We start from the raw sequence: 23,323 nt of genomic DNA on the forward strand, positions 1-23,323 counted from the left end.
CCATATACTGAAAACTGTTTCCAACATTGTATTAAAACGCCTCATTTATGTTCTTACTTGAATGATAGTCTTAGGAATATACATTGACTTAATGCAATCTTTAAGTGATTTTCAGGGGAGGGGGGGAGGGGGGGAGGGGGGAACCATGCTTGCATACCCCTAATGAAAATCTAAGCATACTCCTTCCTATAGGCAGCTAGATGGATTAAAAATCACTATGCCCAGCTGAGCTGCCACTGTTATTTCAACTGTCCATCCAACCAGACTAGCTTAATCAGAGGCACATAATGTTGCTTATTGCAGTGTAAGATGACTTTATAGTTAGTCCACCTTCATAGAGTGAATATAGTCATCACTGAGCTATGGGCTTCCTGTTGCCCAGCAATACGTATATACAGAACCAAGTCAGGACGCGCTTTAGCCTCCTCTAACCTGATCACAGGGTACCACCTTCCAAGTTTCAAACACATATACATTTTAGAACCCAGTAGGTCATTTCTGAATAGTCAATGAAAATACAGATCAGGTCCTAATGCTTGTGTATTATACATACAAAAAGCTTATTTAGTGTGGCTTTCATGGCAGATACAGTCTCAGAAGTACAGACTACTCCAACCTTTAAATAGGAACTGATGGATATACATACCAAATATCAATTCAAACCAGAGAAGTATTTAAATCAAAAAACCTCGCTAGTGGACCTAATGCTAAAATGTTGTATTTCAATATAACTACCATTTAAAAACTAATCACATTGATGAGGTCAAAAGCACAACACCGCTTCTGTGCATTAGTTCAGCATACATTTCTGAATTAACAATGTTTTTATGACTTTTTCCATTGCTCTGGGACTAATTACTTGCTACTAAGAAGCTCGTATCTTTCACTTCATTACTTAAACATGGTAATAAATAAGTATTTTAAAACTGGATGTAAGAACTGAAAAAAGAAAAGTCACCAACCTCTAATAAGGTGGACTCTGTTTCAATGCAGATCCAGAGACAGTATCTAGAATTGAATAAAGACAGGGTTCAGTTGTTTGCTCAACTCTCAATTTTTCAATTACCAGTTCTGTTACAATGTGTTATGCATACTTTCATAACATTCTCTTACAATCAGCTTCTCTCAGATGTTTTCTGCAATTCATAAACATGTGGGTTTCCAGTTAGTCACTGTCTTGCATAAAGATAAGACATATTAATAGAATCCAACCAAAATTAAACTTTAAAAGCAAAGTGAGCTTGTGTGGTTTTATTTTTCCCTGATTACTCAATATACAAGCTATTATAGACTGCCTTTAAAAATAAGCTTGGGTGCACGTTTAGCTGTTTTTAAAGTCATTAATACCTTATCAGAAAAACTTGATCCTAGAGCTCTCTCCTGCAGTAAATTACACTGAGATGCCTGCTCAGATACATGATAGTAAACCATCATCAAACTCCTGCTTTCTCTAACACATTTCATTTTTCCACTTATAGTATCTCTTCTGATCCCTCCCTGTATTTGTCTCCATCCAGCAAATTTTGGCATGCCTTTCCAGAAAGATTCAAATATCTTTACTCAACTTCAGCTTTGATTTCTTCTTCCCAAACCTTCTCTGATTCACAGCTGTAGATACTGTCAGACTACATCCAAATCTCCATTTCCTCCCTTAGCAGTTTGGGTGTAATATCCACTATACATCTGGATCAGTGGATCCAAGGTGGGAACTACGCTACACTGGCACTACTTGCAATTTTTCAAACGCTTCCAAGATCTAGTGCAACCCAAACACATCATATAATACAAGGTACTCACTTCAGAAGTTGGCTACATAAACTAACAGATTTCCAGCTCATTCTCCTGCCTGTATTTCCTTTTGTAACTGCAGTTCATCCCTATTATAGGAAAGATTTTCAAGTTGTGTTAATAGCCACATGGACAATAATTTAAGTATGTAAATGTGAGGTAAGGAATTTTTTAGATATACAAGGTCCAATTGCTAGTTCCATGGGTGACATAAAAGACCCAAGCACTCTGGCTCCAAAGCTATACTACTTTGTAGGTAGCTTAGTGAAGGTGTGCTCAATAGTCCATTTCTCTTGTGCTCTGATCTACTGCAACGCACAATCAGATCTGCCCTTCAGTGGTTTGATGACTGTTTACAAGATTGGAAATGTAATAATTTTTCATAAGGCTCCATTAAGTTGTGTAATTCTACCTCTTTCCACACACTGCATGTCTATGTAAAGAGACGCAACTTTCTCGTGGCGCCTCATCTCTAGAAGTTTAACGTCACGGTCTTTTCACTGTGCTGAGAGGAGAAAGAAGATGCCGACTGTACTTCCAGGCTCATCCCTTCTCCCTCTTATAAAGTAACTAAATGCACATGTTAAGACATTGTGGTTTAATCCTTCTACTGCTGCTGACCTGGACATAGTATCAGAATATTCCCCATCTAAAAAGAACATTTCTATTACTTCTACCTCCTTGTAAACTTCCTGAGAGCCTGTGGACAAAAATAACTTGAACTAATCTTATAGAGCCACATACACAAAAGGACTTACTTTGTCATGCCTAAATTTTAGTCTCCATTCACTCCCTTGCTGAGTACTTATTTGCATGGTCATAAGTCCTAGTAACTCTGAAAACTGGTTTTCAGGCAACACATTTATCTCAGGTAGGAAGTTCTTGGAGTAACAAGTTATTGACTACATCATCAGCATAATGCAATATATCCTGTCATTTTTCCAACACCTAATATGAAGGTTTACATGTTTGCTTCATAATTTATTAGCTGGGGGGTGGAATATAAAATTGAACACAGAAAAAAAACAACCTCAAGGTTCTCAATGTTTTCTGAAATGGCAAGTATTTGAAGAATGCCAATTTCTCATTGAAGTTCCCTCAGTTAACTATGTATTTTTCTAAAGTAAAGGCTTGAGAACTATTCCCTACCACATTCAGTGAAACACCCTAACAGTACTATACAATAGTCTTTCTATAACTTTCTGTGTATTTTCCAAGATCCATTTGTGTTACACCAAACTCTGCACTACTTGTTAGTAGCTTTACACTCACTTCTTTCAACTGAAGCTTATGATTACTGTGCAATGTAGGAAGCAAAAAAAGGTTAAAGGAATCAACAGATATTAATTTCATCCTCAACAGGGCAATGCTTGATTAGAGATAAACTGCAGTAGCTGTTAACACCTTCCCTCCCTTTCATCAGTAACTCTGGATATTACTATTCCATCATTTGTGAGTATTTCACCTCTGGAAGTTTTAACTTTACCTTTAGTAACCTATATATTATGGAAAAGCCTGTCAAACCGAGCCAGCTGCTAAAATAAAAAGACAGACCATGGACATTAGGGAACTAGAAATGCATTTTCCAAGTGTGAAATTTAGGGGGATTACAGAAAAACTACAGGGCATAGAACTGTGTCATTTTGATTTACAACAGAACACAAAGCATCTAGAACGGTGCTGTTATCAGGGGAAAAGATGAAATACCCAGGAAGAGTCTGCAAATTAAATAAGTTTATCCTTGCAAGTTTAAAACAGAATATAAATCTTTCTGGCTTATATAGTTAGCACAGTAGCATCATAATTTTTAAACTAATCTGCTGACGCATACAGTACACAGACTCAGGGTGAGAGGAGGGGTCCTTCTAGCTCGGTATATTGAGCTGGACAATGGCGAGCACTGGATGCTTATGGAGAGAATGTAGGAAAGGGGAAGAAGGATACTTGCTCTGCTCTACTCTACACGACTTAAACGAGAGAGAAGAAAACCACACCAGTAAAACCAAACGCAGATTCAGAGGGGTCTAAAAGTGAAAGAGCTCTGCAGGCCTGTAGCCCACAAATAAGAGAGACAGGCCTATAAACGGAGTATTTTTCTCTCTCTTAGCCCCTAGAAAGAGAGTTTGTTGACACCTACTAAAAAAAACCCTTTCAACAAACCAGACAAGTACTGGCAGTCTGAACGTGCCCAAGCAATACCCGGGTCTGGAGTTCAGTGACATCCCAAGGGATGTCCCATCTTGCTCCGGGGTGGCAGGTCTCGCTGCTCAGGTGACCCCGCTCAGCACCTCCCTGCTTGCCAGGGGCACAGCAGAGGGAGGGAGATGCTCCAGCGGGATTCAGTCCTGGTGACAAAACAAGCCGTCTTCCACCGACGACTCTGGGAACCTGCACGTTATATTCCTCTTTCATATTTAAGCAGTGACACTGGTATTTGTATCTATTGGTACCTGAATTGAGCCACTGAGTCAGCTGGGAAAGCGGTGGTACTTCCACCTGTTTTTTTCATTTTACGAGGACAGACAATATCGCACCAGATGTTACGAAAATGTGATTTGATTATTTCAGCTCATAACATAATGAAGACAGGCAGAAGATTTTTTTTTGCAATTTTATCCCACTTTTCCCATTCACAGTGAGCTGTAAAAGATAATGAAGTAATTTGCTGCAATCTCCATACATGAAAATTTATAGAAAACCACACGGAATCTTAGATCATCTTTGCAGATCTAAATTCGCTTCTTCAGCCTCAATCACAGCGTGAGGAGAGAGAGAGAGCTGCAATGGAGAAAGGTTACTGCTGAACTCAATGATGTCTAAGCCATCACAAGTAGCTCTTGAAAAAGCCACTTTCAGTCTTTGCTAACCAGAAGGACCCATCGGTTCAGCACCAGACACTGGACGTGCACAGACATGGCAAAAAAGGGTCATTCAGAGAAAAGCTTTTCTGTAATACTTATTATATATATGAATCCATTGTGGAGGACACTATAGGAGGAGTACGTCACGCAAAATATCACCAATGGAAAGGAAACATGGGGAAAATGAGAATTTTGCCAAACTGAAAGATGATTAATTTGTTTATATCAGACAGACACTTGTATATCTATTATCTACTTAGGAATGGCTTCCAGATGAGAATACAGTATGCAGAGTCCTCCATAAATACAAAATGCAATGCTTTTTGTGCATGTCAAGGAGCTTAGATTTTCCAAGCTCCAAAGAGATACAAAGCTGTTATCTACCTAGAGATATTAAGGTTCAATTGAAAATCAATATGCTAGTTTGTCACACTAAAAAAATGACCTTAATACCAACCATTAGATGAAGCATTTCTAAAGGCATAAATTGCATTCAGATTTAAGCACTGACTCAGAACAGTGAAGACTTCTGACATTTTTCTAGTAGCTTTTGTCAAAGCTGTTAGTGATAATTTGCCTCCCTTCCATAAAGCCTTCCTCTGCATTTTCACCTAATCCTTTTAAGTATCTGTTTTCATGTTCCGACGCGTATGGCCTTTCCCACAGGTCCTTCACAAAAAAAAAATCCCACTTGAAAACCACAAAAAAGATTATGTAGCTTAGCTCTTTCTGTAGTCTGTTTTTGTAATAGCTAGAAAGTTCAACTAGCTCTTACCACTTATGGTACATTTATGATAGAAAATGAAGCTAACAAAAAGCTCAAAAATTACAGTGAACGAGAAGCTGTATTCAAAAATGTATAAAAGATCTTCCCTATCTTTCAAAAAGAAGGTAAAGCAAATTCTTGCCCTGTCTAGGCATTACTAAACCACAGAAGCCTTGACCTACACAAACAATAACCAAGAACATAGTTTCATAGTGCCAGGAAGAATATAGCTCCAGTACAATGCAAGAGATACGACCAATGCAAAAATGGTACAAAACACTAGATAAGAGATCTAGTTTTGTGGTTTGAAAATAGAAACAGAGCAGTATTTAAGAAATCTTCCTGTTTTGTCCTCTTAAGTTACAGTTTGGGTAGTAATGTCAAACACATACCTGAAAAATCGTAGGTGCCACACAAGAATTACACCAGTCAAAAGCACACATAAATTCAACTCACATTGTTGGAAAATTATAAATTAAATGGTTGGTTTAGATGCTAATTGAATTTTACATCAGCTGTCTAACTCTAGTTCCCATCTTTTAAGCAATTTGTAATGCAAGCTCAGACCTTATTCCTTTTTTCTTCTTTCTTTTCTGTTTTTTAAATTTGGATGTCAGGAAGCTGCTTTAGCAAATGCTTTCCTCATATAAAAAAAAAAAATTTTAAAAATGTAGAACATACAGATTCCTACTGTCTGTGATGTTTCTGGGAATGCCACAGAGGTAGCACTGGAAAACCCAAAATAGGTTTCCCCATCAGACCGAGAGCCTGCAAACCCCTCAGCGCACTCTCCCAGTCCAATCCCAGCTCCAGAAGCAGGACAGAGAGGCAGCAGTCTGGAATTGCTGGGGCAGGAGACGGAACAACCCAATGAGGCACACCTTGCCTAAACCATCACCTCAAGTGCTGGGTCCCCTCATCTCTCCTCCCTCCTCATCCTAATCCCTCTCCGCACGAGCTTCTCCGACTTTTCAAGGGAAGGAGGCACAGCTCCTGCACTGTGGGCAGCAGAGCCCTGGCCCCTCGGGGAAAAACATTTCTGTCTGCTTGTCACTGCACGGGCAACCACAACGGGTGCTTTCCAACTTTGTTCTGCTGCCTAAACTACTTTCTTCTAACACAGTTTTTTTGCACCAGTAATTTCTCATGTTAATTTTTTCTGTCTGAATTTAGGTTTTTACTGAAGGCTAGTGAATTTATAATGGTAATACATCCACATGTCATAAGAAGCCAAAACAACCTTTTGCAATACTGCTCCATAGAGGCTGCGTGTCTTAAAGGGCATTTTCAGAATTTGCTGAAGAACAACAGAAACGGGAACATGAAAAGAGCCTCTTGGCCCTGCCAAAGGGAATCAGCCTGCAAATGATTTCACTGATGGCAGGATTTCTTGTATGGACTTTTGTTTGGAACAAGTAAGCGGTGACTCTTCCAGAAAAACAGACAAGTCGGAGAGGTCAGCAAAGTTGGAAATCTAACCAAGTTGGCTTCCAAAGACCTCATTCATCTTTTCCAGGAAGTTCTAGAAACCTCTGTTTCTTAGAAAATCTTCTCTTCCACCTTTAAATACCCACGTGATCTTCTAAAATGTCTGAAATGGCATTTTGATAATCTATTTAATATGCACACAAGTCCAACGTACGCAATCCCTTGTACTGAATCCCCCATTCATTTACAATAAATGTGTGCTTGTAAACTGACTATTGTCATCCGTTTAAAAAAAAAAAAAGACAGAAAAAGGAAGTAGTACTTTAATTCAGAAAATTTTTCCTCAAAGTTTCAAAAATCAGTTCCTCAAACTTAACAGTTGTTTAAGAGGCTATGGCATAATCTGGCAATGTGCTTGATTAAAGGGTATTACTTCAAAACAGAAATCTTGAAGCAACTGGGAGTCACACATATATGCCTAACATGTCATTGCCATGCAAACATATTTTTGCTGACTTACAGCCATACCGCAATCAGGGTTTCTTTACTCTGAAAAGGGACAGGAGGTCCAAGAGATGCAAAATTGTTATGAAGAAAAAAAATGCACACCAAGAAAAACAAACAGGTTGGTCAACTGGTATATACAATTCTGAGAATATTGAAACTATTTCCCTTTCAACAATCATCATTTTGAAAGCAGTATTTCTTTTAGAAACTTTAAGTAGAGATATAAATATTGTTTGGTGAAGTATACTGACCCAACTTGCCTTCTTTTAATGGCTACAATTTTATATTTTTGTGCAATTACTATTAAAAACTTTAAGAATCAGCACCCAGAAAGTAAAATACAAACCAAACCAAACCAACCCCCCCCCCCCCCCCCAAAAAAAAACCTGATGCAAATACTGCAAGGATGAGCTTGCCAAATCTAGAAACATACCTGACACACAAAATATGATTTATTAAACCTGTTGTTCATGTAAATCATCAAAAAGCTTTAACAAAGCTCTTTTTGTCTTTTTTTAACCAAGACATTTTTAGAAGAGTGATCACTGAAGTTTTAATGTATGCTTTATTATCTGACTGGGGAAAATTTGCATAAGCAAGGGAATAGACTGCTCACCTCAGTAAGCATTTTCCAGTTACTATCTGGATAGTATCCATCTCTACCAAGCAAGAACCGCACAGTGGATATTTTTACTAAAATGATCAGCAGTAAAAGTGAACAAACGTGACATTTAAGGTGACATTTAAGTTGTCATCTTCCAACTCTGGAAACCAGGGCGTCACTTTTACTCTTTACTCCAGAAAGAGCTTTACCTCAGCATCAGAAACCAACAAGAAGAACCCGGCTGTAAGTTTAATTTCTTCCACCCAAGGTGTGTGATGCAGACACAGAGCCGAGGGTGCCCACCCCACCTTCCCCCAGGCAACCTGTGTCCCTCTCGGAGCACCCATTTGATCTGAATCTATTTACCCTAGTTTGGATGGATCCTTAAGACAACAGAGAGGACTGGGTACCGGCTCCCTATCAGCTCATGTAAAACCCAGGCCATCACCAGGAGGGACTCCTGAAACTCGTCTGGTGCATTTGCCTTTCCTGGCTCTGCAGTCTGTCCCAGCTGCATGGAGCAGATGGGATTTTGTTCAAAACTCTCTTACAAAAATTATTTTAGTAAGCCTGCTGGGCAGAAGACCTCATCATCAAGTCTCCTTCAGGCTGGGGCTATTGTAAAAGTCACACCAGCTTTCCTTAAGCTGTAATGTTAACCTAACTAAGCTCAATTGCTGGAAGCCAGGCTTAGATTCATTTAAAATATGAGTGCATTCACGTGAAAGTCTGCACTAGTATAAAAAATGTCAGTTAATCAGATGCAAGCTCAATATTCAGAAAGGTCTTCCACTCCAAATCTCCTTCCCATTTTCAAGGGTTATGAAAAAAAAACCAAACCACCCTGAACTTCTGTGTAAACTATTAACTGTAAGATCATGGAAAAATCACAAAACTATCTACAACCCTTGAATAAAACAAAAGTGTAGCGCAGCACAGGCACAGGAAAATACCAGAGGCATCAACCTGCAAATACAAATCACAGTGTAAAGGAGTGAGTCAGGTAAAACCCGTTTTAGCAGTAGCAAACAGAAAAACAAGTATAATGTGGAACTGGGAATCAATGAAGAAAATGCAAGTAAGCCAGCTGTGCTAGAAAACTTGTAAAAATATCTCCAAGTGGATTTACAAGGAGGCAGTAAAGGACCCCCACCGTTGGCATGAAACTCGTCCTAGCACCAGTGTGCTAATTACACATCGTAACCTCACTCGCCTGCCCCTCCGGTTCTCCTCGAGAAGCATGGACACCACCAGGCTGCAGCCCCAGAGGGTGCTGAAAGGGGAGCGCAGCACCAGAGAAGGGAACAGGTACTAGAAAGTCCCGTGCCTTAACTGTATTACTAGCTCTAACGATGGAGCTGCACCAACGTAACAGCTGTATTTTCATTACGAAGTTAAGACTTCAGTGAGGCTAAAAATAACCTCTTAGCTCCACATACCGCTCACTGCTCCCTCTCTCCCTGTAACAGCAGCACAACACCTGCAGCCCCAGGCTGAGCACCGCAGCCCTGCACTGATCAGAGCTACTGCAACAGACAGAAAAAAATACACTTCCAGCTGCCACCACTGAGTTACGAGGTTAAGCAATTTTTAAAATTGCTCTGCTTAAGGACGTCAACATCTCATCATCTTCTACTAGCTGCAGGCTGTTTCATTAGATATTGAGGTCTGCAAACAGGGGAAGCTAGATCTGTGAGCAGTGAAGATTCAAGCTTTTGCCTTTCCACAGGCGAGTCCGTTGTGAACCCAAGCTGTAAACAAGGCAACCTCACAGTGCAAAAGAGAATGCTATCAATGGGCTAGGAGCCTCTGCAACGCTTGCTCCCCATTTATTCTGGATTTAACTCATGGCTGGAGCTGCAGTCCCTGCTTTCACAAGGATTTAAAATTGAGTATTATTAGTTATGCATTCATACTGGAGGTGCATCACAAAGCAGACAGATATGGCTCGTGCCCTAGAAATTACAAAGGCCCGTACCCTGAAAAGATTTACATAGAAGGCACTCTATTCACGCAAGTAATCCTGCAGGACTGGGATCTTATTTAGTCTTCAGAAACTGAGCCTATATGAACAGCACATAGATAATGCCTCCACTTCCAATAGCAAGTCATTCATTTTGTATCATTGTTCTACCACTAACTTAGCAGAAGCGTTGCTAAGAGGATTTCCAACATATTAAAATAATTATTAAAATAATATACACAATTTGCATTTGAACAGCATATTGTCTAGTCCAAAATACAGCAGGAGATCCTCTCCATGTATTAGGAAACCTCTAACTTACCACTATCAGGCAATGATGTTATCCAGCAGAGAGTATAAAATTTTGTTCAAAACCTCCTTCATTCTTTATGCGAGAGAGAAATCAATTCTGGCAAGGCCAAAAAGATCCGCCTGTGGCAAGCTAAATAAACGTATGAATTTCTGTTGATATAAATATAAAAAACAGTTTAAAAAAGGAAAACAAAGTTGCTTGCTATTTGAAAAAGACACAAAGAAAAAGTTTCTTCTTTTTGATTAAACCACCCCTTGTTCTAAAGAATCTTCAAGCTAGTTTTGCTAGTGTTGTTCCAGAAACCATGTGATAACATAAACTTTAGCTATGTAAGTCACCATACTACCACACACTATAGCACTAGAAAACATAAAAAGTCTCTTTGTAACTGCCTGTGTGTGTGAGATGTAGTATTCCAGCCAACGTCTTAGCAAGGAACAGCACTCTCAACTGCAAGCCCCCTCATTTCTACATTACTTTAATGCTGATCAAACATCAGAAAACCAAGAAAATAATCTATTTTATAGCTACTGTCACCACCCACATACCATTTATTGACAGCTGGGCAATAAGCTTCTCTAAAAAGATGGGGATATTTAAATGGCAACCAATATTTTGAAGGAATTAGTAAATTTTATTCCACACTCAACATTAAGAAGTTCCCTTTATGCCGTTCATTGCTAAGTGGTCTTTTCAAGCTCTGACTTTACTGACATTTGTGCATCTTTAAACAGCACGCTCACTGAAGGACAAAACTAGAACATTAGTTACTGGATTTCAGTGATCCAGGGAGCATGTTTGGACAGCACATAGATTTTGCCTATATGTTATACTTTGAGCATTAGATGCAGCAGAGTTTGTGGGGTGTCCCTGTTCTAGCTGTATCTGGATTTGGTCCCAACCCCAAATGACTCGGACTTGTGTGAACGAATGGATTTCATTAGCATAAGCAGCTAGACAAGTAAGAACACCTTGTATACTAGGTTATTTTCAAGTGTACATCACTAAAGAATTATGTGGTATTTCAGCGAGGCACCAGTTCCACAGCTCAGAATGGTATTTCCAGTGTTCGTTACAAGTATGTTCTTCACCATTGATCAGAGCAACTGCTAGCTCAGTTAAGGCTAGATATGAAAAGTGCTTTCCTATTTCAGACAAAACATGTCAGGAAGTGGAAAAAAATCAAATGTTTACTGACTCCCTCATTCTCATGTATTATAGCACTACTATATTTGCTCAGAAAGATAATTTGACAGTTTGAAAAAATTGCTGCAATAGAAGCATTTGCCAAAATGAAAGGCATCAAATCAAAAAGGTTTGCCGGAGTAGACCAAGCTCAAACGATTTATCAAGGGCCTCCAAGTCTAAGTTTGTCAAAGACCTGCAAAATATTTCTGTTAGTAAAAGAAAGAAATCATCTTTTACCCTTGAGAATAATGTTAGCAAAGCGTATTCAACCTGCTCAGGCAGAGTTATGATAAAAACCCCGTTCACCTCTGGACATGGAGAACTTCAATCCGTCACTGTAGAATTTGATAAAAATGTTCCGAGAACTGCCAAAAGGTTCAGATTTAATTATCAGTGGGATCAACAGAAAGAAAGATTGCAGAAAATTACGAGTTCTACATCATTTAAGTTTTCCGATTGCTGACTTCTGAGCTTCAGAGGCAGCCTGCATTACCTTCTAAACTCTAATTCATCTGGTCTAGAAAGAGTAATTCATTTCCACTCCAGAGAACATAAAACTGTCACCACTTCAAAGTATGTTCCACAGGCCTGGATTTACTGGCGAGAGCAAAGAGTTGCATCTGCCCTTGTTTCTATCATGCAGAACACCAATTAAATGAATGATGTGATTCTTCATTACAGGATTTTCAGCTAGTCAGTGCATGCCCAAGAACTAAAAAGAGCTCTGGATTTAGCTCTACTTATGAAATAAGACAGCACATTATATCTGCTTCTTGGGAATAACCAAACAATTTTTAGTCATGCCTTGGATATAAATGGAGTAGGATTGCCTTAAACTTTCTGCCAGGTAGCAGGATGATAAATAACTTATTCAGTCTGAGAACTCCAACTGGAAGATGAAAAGAAAAATCACTAATAATTCTGCAATCCTCAAGGTACTAATTTGTTTCTCTGACAAAATCAGATGGGATATTCAAAATACCAGCACCACAAGTATCAAGCCTCAGGAGTAAACATACTACTGTTTAAATAGTATGCAATAAAATAACTTTTTTTTTTTATTATTAAAAAAAAGAAAATATTTGGGCATTAGTCTTTATTTATTGTGCATGGCGCTGAACAGAACCTCTAGAAGCATGATACATTAAAGGCACTTCATTTTTATTTCTGAAATGCTGTTAAGACATTTATCACCTTTATTAAGAAAAAATACCTGTAAAAAAAGGACAGGAAAAATGTATACTTCTAGCTGTACTAGCAAGTAAATACCCTTTTTTATATCTGACTTGTGTTTCCACATTGCTTAACAATTCAACTGTGCATAGTAAAACAGAAAATAATTGACAAATTTTTCTTTGCATTTCTTTAAATGCATGTAGAGCAATGTAAGTTGCTGCACCAGTAGACGACTGAAGAAGCCTTACTTACCTGTGTTCTACAACTTCACCTGCCTGCACTGCCTCAGTAAGAAGTCCAGCTCCTTCCCCAGCCCTGCAGGATCATACACCATCCCACGGCACCTACAACTGATCTCCATGTTCTGTAAATCACCCTCCATTTAGACTGTCCCCACAACCTGCCATATATCTTGCTTAAGATCTTGACAAGGTGCAGCCAGGTCTGCAGGCGTGTGTGCTCCAGACAGAACAGGTAAACACCGAGGTAATTCTCCTCCTTACTGGGGCCACTTGCAGTCATTTTGGAAAATTCCAGCCCTTCATCAAGTTGGAATTAGAAATTGCACGACAGGTTCAAAAGTTACCAGAGAAACACTGGTGAGTGCACAGTACAATGCCTTAGGTCTCATTTCCTTGAAACCAGGCTAAACGACATGCAGGATTAGTTTTTTCATTAAATATTTGTCTGGAAAACTAGGTACTGATGACACCCTTAGCATGTCATGGGCCTTCTTTGCCATGCTACTCATGTAAATCTCACATTTATATATAGCCAAGGTAAATCAGCTTCTTGGGTTAATAAGGCCAATTTACCATGGTTTTTTCACTTCTCTGAAATGAATCAATTAGTGAAAATATTATTTTATGTAAAATTAGTCCACCGAGAGCTGAACTAAATCATCAATTCCTGTCACGTGAACTACTGTCTCTAAATGTCAGATATTCATCCTGGTAAGCTACTGATCACTTGGGGTGGATTCAATCTGAATTAAAATTAAAACCATTTCTGTTCCATTACACGCTCTCTGATCAAACTGCCCTTCCACAGAGGCAATTTTTGATGTTAAAAAGAAACACAAACCAAAGAATGTTTCCTTTAAGTCTAAAATATCATAAATAATAAAACACATCCTTTCTTTCTTTACTGCCCAATTTCTGAAATACCAGCTCATATTCCATGTTGAATGATTTAATGATTTTATCTTGGTGCCTAGAGAACCTAAGCCTCCTCTGTAAAACCAGTATGTATCATTACACATGGTCTGGCAGAATCGGCATTCTAGACCCAGAAAATGCTAACTCTGTTTACCACAGCATCCCTAACAGTCCATCTCCTCATTTTTCTATTAAGCTTCCCTCCTGGGCTTAAAACCTGAAAGAAATCTGCCCATATATTAAGCATGCAACCAGATCAGACCTACACAGTACTCTGACTTCTTGGATCCATTAGAGGGTGTGTTATACTACCAGGGAGTCATCTCCCTTCTGAAGAAATACAGTAAAAGCACCAAAATATGTATCTTAATGTTATGGTATATAGATGTAGACTTATGATTAGCTTCGCAATAAAAATGTAAGATCCAGAATAATTCTCCGCTGAAGAGACTGACCCATGCCCCAGGATAAACTAGATAGCACTATACACCTTTAGACCTGCCTACCTGAAAGTAAGGTGACGTTTTAGTGGGTATGGATGGAAATAAAAAGTCCAAGGCGGATGGAAGGCACCTTTTCTTCTTCTGCAGAGCTCATGGCCACCGTTATAATTTGCCCAAACTGGAGAGGAGTGAGAAGGATGACAATGTAAGCATTATTAACTTAATTATAGGACTGTAAATGTGGGAGGTTAACTGTGCTGAAGTTCTGATCATCTGTTTCTCATTTCTATGACTCATAATAAACAGATTTCTCCATTGGCAAAAATAAATACAGCACTGAATTTTAGGATTTTGGATGACCTCAACTGACAGGCAAGAAAAGCAAGATAATCGCTCAGGAATATAAATAGGCCCATATCATGGAAAATGAGATTAGGATTGTCAGGAAAACACTATGAGAGCCTTCCTGATTAATATTATGTATATTATGTCAGATCACAGAGAGCCCAGTGAGACCGGGGCTCCATTAAGCTATCTATGTCATGTCACACAGCACATCACAGCTCAGCCTGTGGGATGCTTCCACCCAGCCTGTGGCTTTTTATTTTCCTGATCCAGAAGATGCAAAGCAGCTGTTTGAGCAGCGAACACAGCTCGAATAGTCAGATGTTCCTCTTGTGCCCGCAAATGGTCCCACACTGCGTGGCTGCTACTCGCTCTGCCAGACACCTCACCTCCTGTCCAGACGTGGACTAGGACAGCTCCACCGCTGCCGCCGCCAGCAAGTCACAAAACTTGGATCCAGCGCAGCCCGAGCCACTTCCAAGTGTAGGTCTCAGTCCCCCCGGATTTCATAGTCAAATGAAACCAAGACAGGCAAACGGTAGGTGTGAAGGAATGAAGGCGCAGAGTAGCACGGTAGCTTGTTTGTGTGCATACAACATACAAAGCGCCTGTTATTCTGATAACAAATAATGGGTATTTTCTAGTCTGTGAATCACAAAACATTAAGAAAATTCTTACAAAGCAAATGAGAGAATAACTGGCTTCTAGCTCGCTCTCATCTCTCACAAGGGAGATATCTTCTGACTGCTTTCAGAAGCAAGTTTATGAATTATACCAATTAACCACAATTAATTACCAATCTGTTTTTGTCCTGTCTCATCCCTTTTACTTTGTTGACAGCCATTGACAGCCATTACTTTGTTGACAGCACCATGGGTGCCCACATGAGGGAAGAAAGCCAGTTTAAACCCCAGAGAACTCCCTGACCACCTACCAGGTTAAGAAAACAGTATTTACCTTAGCTTTGCTTTCTATCCTTTCTCCTCTTAGTAAGGATAAGGGAATACAAAATGAAAAGGAACAAGCAATAAATCACTAGTGAATATTCATTTTATTTTCTGATAAAAAAAGACCTGCATCCCAAGAAAACTTACCCTTACATCAGAAGAAAGGAGGGAAGACAGACAAGTCTACAGCAGATTGTAGACCCCATTTAAGAGAGGCCACGTTTGCTGCTGTGGAGCATCCTCGGAGCCATCCTAGTCACTACCACTGTGGACCGCGTGGCTCCTGCCGCACCTGCCAAGAAAGGAGCTCTCCCAGAGAGAGCACCATACCTTGGTCTGGCTGGCTCGGACCAGCAGCTCCTGTAGGACAGACTCCTCCTGGGCCAAGGACCTTCCTTCACCTCCACCTTAGGAGAACATCGGTCTCAGTAAATGCATCTCCTCTTGTGCAAAGAAAATTGTTGAGGCAGTCCTTTTTACTGCACCAATTCCCTCCTACCTCTGAGGAGGTCAGATCTTGCTTATTCTCCTCAACAGGGAGAAAATGAAATTCCTGGCCCCTATTCCAGTCTTTGTTACAGATACTGAAGTGCCTTTCTATGGCTCTAACAAGTCTTGAAGTGTCTTCTGGTGCTTAAATCTCATAAAAAATAGGAATTAGGAAAAATAAATGTTGGTTTCATTATGTGATGCTATTTATAAGTTACAAGGTTCTCTCTTATTTGTCTAGTTATTTCTAGAAAGCCTGTGCCAATAAAGAAATCACTTCTTCCATCTGGGCTCTGATAAGAGCTTTCAAAATAATAGCCAAATTCTGCTCTGAAGTCACTGTTAAAATTCCATCGATCAAACTGGAAACAGCATCCTGTACTAACTGTACTTGACCTGTACTCTGACCCCAACAGCAACCACATCCTCCTAAGTTTCCCCTTATTTTATGAACTCAGAGAAGGTCATTCATCTTTCCATATCACAAAAGTACTACAAGAACAGATGCGCACTGCTTAGGAAACTCTTGCTCTCTCCAGCGTGGTGCTTTGAACCTTGCCCTCCCCAGCACAGTCCCTTGAAAGCAGGGAGCGTATGTTTGGTTTGCGTTGTAAAGCTAATGGATTATATGATGTGCAATATCTAGATTTGATTTATCGTTTGCTTTTGTCCTCTCAGGAGCACATATACATCAGCCATATGGTTACATATTAAGGCTAAGTTTCAAAATCAAAGGTTACATAAGACACAATGACTTTAAAGGAAAGTTATCATTTCACTTTTAATGCCACCAAAAGAAAACATATCTCCCTTTACACCACTGTCAAACTCCAATCCTGTTTGTGTCAAGGCTGAGTTGTGCCTCGGCTGGCTGAACCATGCCTGGTAAACTTTAATGCCTCCTGTAAGCTTTGGTCTGGTGTAAGTGGATGGCTTATGAAATCTGGCTATACTACCCAAGTTAGTAGGCTAAAAGCCAAAACCAGCCTTAGAAAAGAAAATGATAAATGACCCATGTTCTAGAGACTGATGGACTTTGATACATGCTTATATTTCCCCCAAATTAAGTGAATTGCTTCAATCTTTAAAGCTTTACTAAACATTATTCACACTAAAGCCCCTTTGTACAACTGATACACTGGAAGAAATCTTCTCCACAGCCAGGATATAATTTTTACTGCAAATGAGAACTGGTTCCTCCATTCTATTTCAGATTCCTCATTAGTAGGCTAGAAATTAATTTCTTACATTTTTTGTTTTCATGGTAATTCTCCAAAATAAATCAGGTGATGAAAAAACAAAATGGCACAATTTTTGCAATGTTTTGTTTCATTACCCTTAACAAGTCAGCATTTGCCTATGAGTTACAATGAAATTTAGCACGAAACACATTGCAAAAATATAACTTTTTCCACTTGGAAAATGAGTTTCAAGATGTAACAACTTTTTGACAGTCAGTAAATTAAAGCTTTATGAAGGGAATTTATCCTGTATGCTACACATTCACTGTATCAACTGCAGGTACTCCAGGGAGTACCCTATAGAAGTAATTTACTGCAACAAAAATGTAACCATCTCACAGTGGGAGAATAAAACACTAATGAACATGATGAGGATTTTATGTGGATGAGATTTTCTAGAAGATCACAATGGTTTACACAATATTAAGAAAGTACCTGCTACAGGATTGACACAGCAAATCTGTACAGACTGTTAACATGTCTTTGCTTACTTATTTTTAGGGTTGTTTTTTAAGAAATTTTTTTCGTTTTCTTTCCTGGTCTACTTCCTGTAAGTATGTATTTTTGATGGGGAAAAAAAAAAAAAAGGTTAAGCATACTTTTTAAAGGTTTATATTTCAATTCATTAACAAAGATTACAGAAAAGGCTGGTCAAACTCCCTAAAAATGCTGCTTTCCATTTGCCCAAATGGTCCAATCTGCTTGCTCTTTCATTTTTATTTATTTATTTATTAAGGAAACCTCAATCAAACCCAGCAGGCCATGTTTTTCTCAAATCTAATTTCTGCTGTGCTTTTTCTTTTCCAAAGCTTGGAAAATAAGGGAGGGAAATAACTCCCCAGCTCCCATGACCATCCAGCATAGTTTTAAGAGAATCCAGACCAGAAACTCATTTCACTAGACCACAGTGTTCCCTAGCAAGCAAACTACATCTCTGAAATTCACATAATTAGATAATTGCCAAGAAAGCTACGCTTAGCAGAAAACAAATAGGAGAAAAAACTTGCTGCAATTCAGATGGACATGGTGACAGATTCATTGCTAAAAGTAGGGCATATTCAAACTGGGAATGCTTTTAATAGATTTTTTTTTTCCCCCCCACAGTTAAGTCTATTCAAATAAATGAGACTCTAGGACAGCTGGGAACTAGCAAAAATACAGCAAGAAACTAAAATGCTACATTCAGTTTTAATTGACACATCATAAAATCTGGAGTTCTGTACATGCAATGTCATCCAAGAAAAATATTAGTATTTCATGAATTCTCATTCTTTTAAGGGTAGAATCCTGTTGTGATTGGCTCTGCTGCTTCTGCATCCTTAAGATGGAAATCCTAAACTTCCATGTCATACCATAATCAACATTATTATTGCTTTGATTCCAAAAGAAGTTTCATCTTTCAAAACCAAAGCTATTTCAAAATCATGATTTTACTTTCAGATTAGGAAATCCACTAAGCAGCCTGTTACCTAGATAGGAAAACTGACATTTCCAAAGTCAGAGATTTTAGCTCTGATGTTTTAGATGAGCTCAAGTAGCAGACAAGGTCTGGTATTCCAGGTAGTCTACTGCCTAAGGCTCTAAAACAGAGCTGCAAAAGCACAGCTGCTTTTGGGTAGTCCTACTCAACATTTTGCGTAGTCCTAGGAAAGGGAAAGATAGAAGGAATATCAGGAAATGAAACAGGTCAAGTACATGCTAATTTCCTAAAAATTCAAGGTGTGCATCTTACCAGCAAATCAGCATGTGCTTCCTCTGAACTTTACAGAGACATCTAAGTGGTTCTGCCAGAGTTAGCCGTATTAGTGTAGCAGGGTCAGTGGTGACTCAAAGCTAATTAGTCCCGATACGCCACAGCCACCTTTGATAGTTATATTCCAGCCTGCCCATCCACTTCGAAGTGATTAGGGGTTGCCATTACATGAATCTTTCCTTTCCTGCTCCCCTAGAAAACAATCAGTTGCCTACAATGCCATACTATTTGGCCTGAACAATTGGCTAAGGTGCTAACTGACCCCTGAGCACATCAAAGCTAGTCACTGCTGCTATTGCTAAAGCCATCATCTTCCTCTTTGGCTTTCTAACCCAAAATTCATTCTGCCCCAAATCGGAACTGCTTATGCTCATCATGACTGATTTGGAATTGGTAAAGGAAAATAAAGACTTTTCTAAAGTCACTTTACTCTCAAGAACTCTTCTTTTTTTTTTTCCTCACCTCAAACACTGCTTGTACCAAAGTCTGTCTTGAAAATCCCCCTTGAGAGATCATAGCTGTAGGTGGGAGTTGAACTGTACTGCATTCTTGACAGATCTAGCTAACATCTGAACGCATCCCTAAACACTGAGGAATAATATAAGGCTTTGCAGCAGTGTCTTCTTGGATGCTCTAACTGAAGTGTTTAAGTAGCTTAGCTGTCAATCTGAAACTTAAAAAAATTGTATCTGAAGCTTCCTGTGTTTTAGAGAAATTGCTCTTACAGAGTTCCTTAATACATGCTAAATTATTTCTCACACCTTTTAATTGCGATCTCTTGGCCACTCAAGAGATGCATAAGAGTCTGCGTTTTAAATCCTCCCCAAGTTCAAATGTATACAAGTAGAACTGTTTCAGCTCAAAGAATTTTAATTTGGAACCTTCAAATTTAAATTAAATAAAATATAAAATCTACTTTCCCTCAGTGAAAAGAGAATCAGAAGATAAGGCAGATGAGTCTTGGTTAGAAATATTTCAGTATTTATTTTCTTTTTTCATCCTGAAAAACATATTGAAAAAGCATCCTTTCAGTAATTTGTAATTTGTTTGTTTGTTTGTTTTACTTTTGCTACTATTGACTTTGCAAGAAAAATCTTCTACTCTGTATCTTCCAACTGAAGGACAGGAAACTATTATGCCATTTTTCTCAGTTACTAACCATGGGACTTTGCCTGAATATTTTCCAGAGATACCAAAAGAAGCTATTTCTTTCCTGAGTAAAAAAGAGACAATGCCAATATGAAGTCAATAAAAATTACTTTTAACTGCAACTTCTACTTACTCTAGGGATCCTCACTTACTTTGCTATCATTCTGTGGTATGCTTGGCTGTAAGTTTTGCTTGTGTTTGTGCAGGCCTTTGAAATAAACTGGTTTATGCAGCATCACTGAATGCCAAGTGGAGAAAGCAGAATCTAGGAGGAACCTCACCAGTACTTTTCAACAGCATTTTTATCAAAGGAGCAGTAATGTCTCCTGTCACCTTGTATCGTCTCTTAATGCAGAGGAAAAAACAGATGCTTACTTGTCACTAGAGAATGAGAATGTAACTTGCCCTCAGTATTTTCTACAAGAATGATTGCTCTACATCTTCTTTGACTGCTCCATCAGTTTGTAGATTGCTGAAGAAAAGCTTCCTATTTTAGACCACACATTACCTTGCAAAAAAACCAACCATGAACACTAGGAATAAATAGTAATGAGAATACAGCCAGCATAGCACAATATTAATTGTTAAAAGGAACTGCTGATATTCTAAATAAGAATGCGCTATCAATCTCTGAATTTTGACAGGCAAGAGTTGAAAACTGTGTATTTCTGACGTAGAGAAAAAAATGCTAAAGTTTCATTTAGTTTCTTGTTCAACAGTTGCTTTTCCAAACCCTGCCCAGTTGACGTACTCCCCAAGACTTATATAAATCACAGAGCCCAGCTTGCAGCAGATGTTGACAGCATAACATCTCCCCTCACAGAAAAGCCTTTTATTTACATAAAAGCTCAATAATTCAACAGCAACCTGAGCGTGCAGTAAATGAACTAGTATGAAGGAACTTACAACATGGCAAGAATGGCTTATAAGGATCCTGGGACGGTCACCGCGTGTCTCAATCCTTCCTAGCACGTGGGGAGGAAGAAGGGCCCGCGATAGCGGGAGGCGCAGCTTGGCGGGGAGCGCAGCAGACGCCGTACGGGACGGAGAGAGGCAGCGCAGGGACCTCCCCAGAGGAAGGATTACACCGACTTTTGGAAGCGTTGGCAGCCAGCCAGCTCTACTAACAGAGAGACACACACACACGACACCCGAGTCCCAAATCATGCTAAACATAGACACGGCGATGCTGAATCACACTTGAGGCATTAAAGTCCTTCTTCTACCGCTCCTCTTTCACACCAAAGCAGGGCCAAACTCTTTGGCATCTGAACTATCTGTGATTGCTCTCTAGAGTAGCAAGTGCTACTCCAGTACTCCTACAGTTATCTTGTGCTTCCGCAACGACAAGCTTTTTTATAGCAGGACATTTGATAACATTGCCCAAACTAGCCCTGACAAAATATACATTATGCACATGAATAGGCTGAATCGCAGGGCTGGTTCTGGCAGTTGTATGACAGTTTTATTACAGTACAGTTACACCAGAACCTACAGGAATGAAAATGTGAGCAAGAGAAGATTTACTTTTTCTCCATTGATATTAAATACTTTGAAATTACACAACGAAAATGATGCTTGGCTCCTCGCTGTCACTGCAGATGAATGCACACATAAAAATGAAATCCACTGGACCATGCTGTCTTTTTTTCAAAGCACATCAGCAAGTTCGGGAGAGGCAAGGAGAAAAAGAATTATCAGCTTATTGCGCTTCACACCATCAGTTTCTCACCTACAGTGACCTGTACAACCAACTAGAATCCACAGGCTGCTCACTGCCCAAGGATTAACCTTCATATGCTCTTTAACAGCAAACACAACTTCAGCAATTGGCCTGTGTACATACTTTCATCCTGAAATGGAGGAAAATTTATCTTCACTATTTTTGTTTTTATTTTCCTCCACTAAGGTAGAGGAAGCCTACATACCTTTAAAAAGCTAAGCTATGTTTTAACATCCATCATTTTTTCCATATCTTTTCATTTAAATCCGCAATGTACAGTTTATCCGAAGACATACTTTCCTGAAATGAGACATTATATAATAATGTGACAGTTATCAGACATTTCTGCCAAAAATACCCTAGTGGAGGGGGATGAGGAGAACATATCAGACCTGCATCACTTGTTACTTATTAATATGCTTTTACTTCTGATTGTTCATCAAAGTAAATATTACACTTCACATTCCAACAACATAATCTAAAAATTGCAGCTGTTGGTTTGGTTATAAAAGGATTTTTTAAAGAAAAAAAGGGACAGCAAACTGAATTTATGTGAAGACTAACTGAAGGAAAGTCTGCCAAGGAGAAAGATTTTTGTTACACTCCTTACTAAAGCAGAATCTTCTTTAATTAATGCAAACACTAAGAAATACCTGTTATAACCATCTAGTTTTCTACATGGCTCCCGTATCTTGTGTCACTGTGTCTAGACAACAGCACCCTACTTGTAAGGGGGTAGACAGCTCAGGCAACGTAGTAGCTCCCACTCAAACCAGCGTGCCTCCAAGAATGCCCCGGTTGCGCATCACCTGCAGTGGCTGTATACAACTATACACATCTGGTGGAGTCTGCTGAGACCAGAACATTGAAAGGGGGCACAGTGCGTACTTTGTACTTTTTAATGCTTTAAAGATACTCTAAGCCTCATCAGCACTGAAGAGTGAGTAGCCACTACCAACTGAATTTGTGGAATCTGAAAAACCATGGGAAAATGCTTGGCTTGCCCAATTTAACAAAAATTATTTTGTTTCCAGGCCTGCTCTGCATTAAAGGCCTCCTGCCAGGACCGTGAAGACAGGATAGAAACCATAGCTGGTGCTTCTTGTCTTCACCATGGCCAGAACAAGCTGCAGTACAACTGCAGGGTAAAATTGGTTATATGACTTCATTCCAGACATAAAGATTGCTGCAGACCACTGCATACGGTAACAAACATTTGTTTACAGAAGAATCTATATCTTTCTAATGTATTGTGCCTAATAAACTCACAGTCATTTTTAAGATAGATGTTTCTGACAGAGTTGTCAGCATTCTGACTCATGGAAAATACTTGTATCTTACTGAACTTGGCAGTGTAGAAGTGGTCTTTTTAAAAGGACATTGCTGAACTATTTGACATTACCACAGGTACATAATGCGGTTGAAAATGTCTGCTTTATTTTGTATCTTCTAGGCAGGCTTTTGAAATATATCCATCTCCTA

General features: G+C 39.2%; 1 protein-coding gene across 1 annotated transcript in view; it reads right to left on the reverse strand.

Moving 5' to 3' along the window:
* Positions 1-23,323, reverse strand: part of CNTN1 (contactin 1) — a 252,034-nt gene that overhangs the window by 175,025 nt on the left and 53,686 nt on the right. The window contains exon 2 of the mRNA XM_075059056.1: positions 963-1,008. The gene's annotated coding sequence lies outside the window, so the exon portion shown is untranslated. The remainder of the gene's footprint in view (positions 1-962; positions 1,009-23,323) is intronic.

This window comes from Buteo buteo, chromosome 28 (assembly GCF_964188355.1).
Source record: "Buteo buteo chromosome 28, bButBut1.hap1.1, whole genome shotgun sequence".
NCBI lineage: Eukaryota > Metazoa > Chordata > Aves > Accipitriformes > Accipitridae > Buteo > Buteo buteo.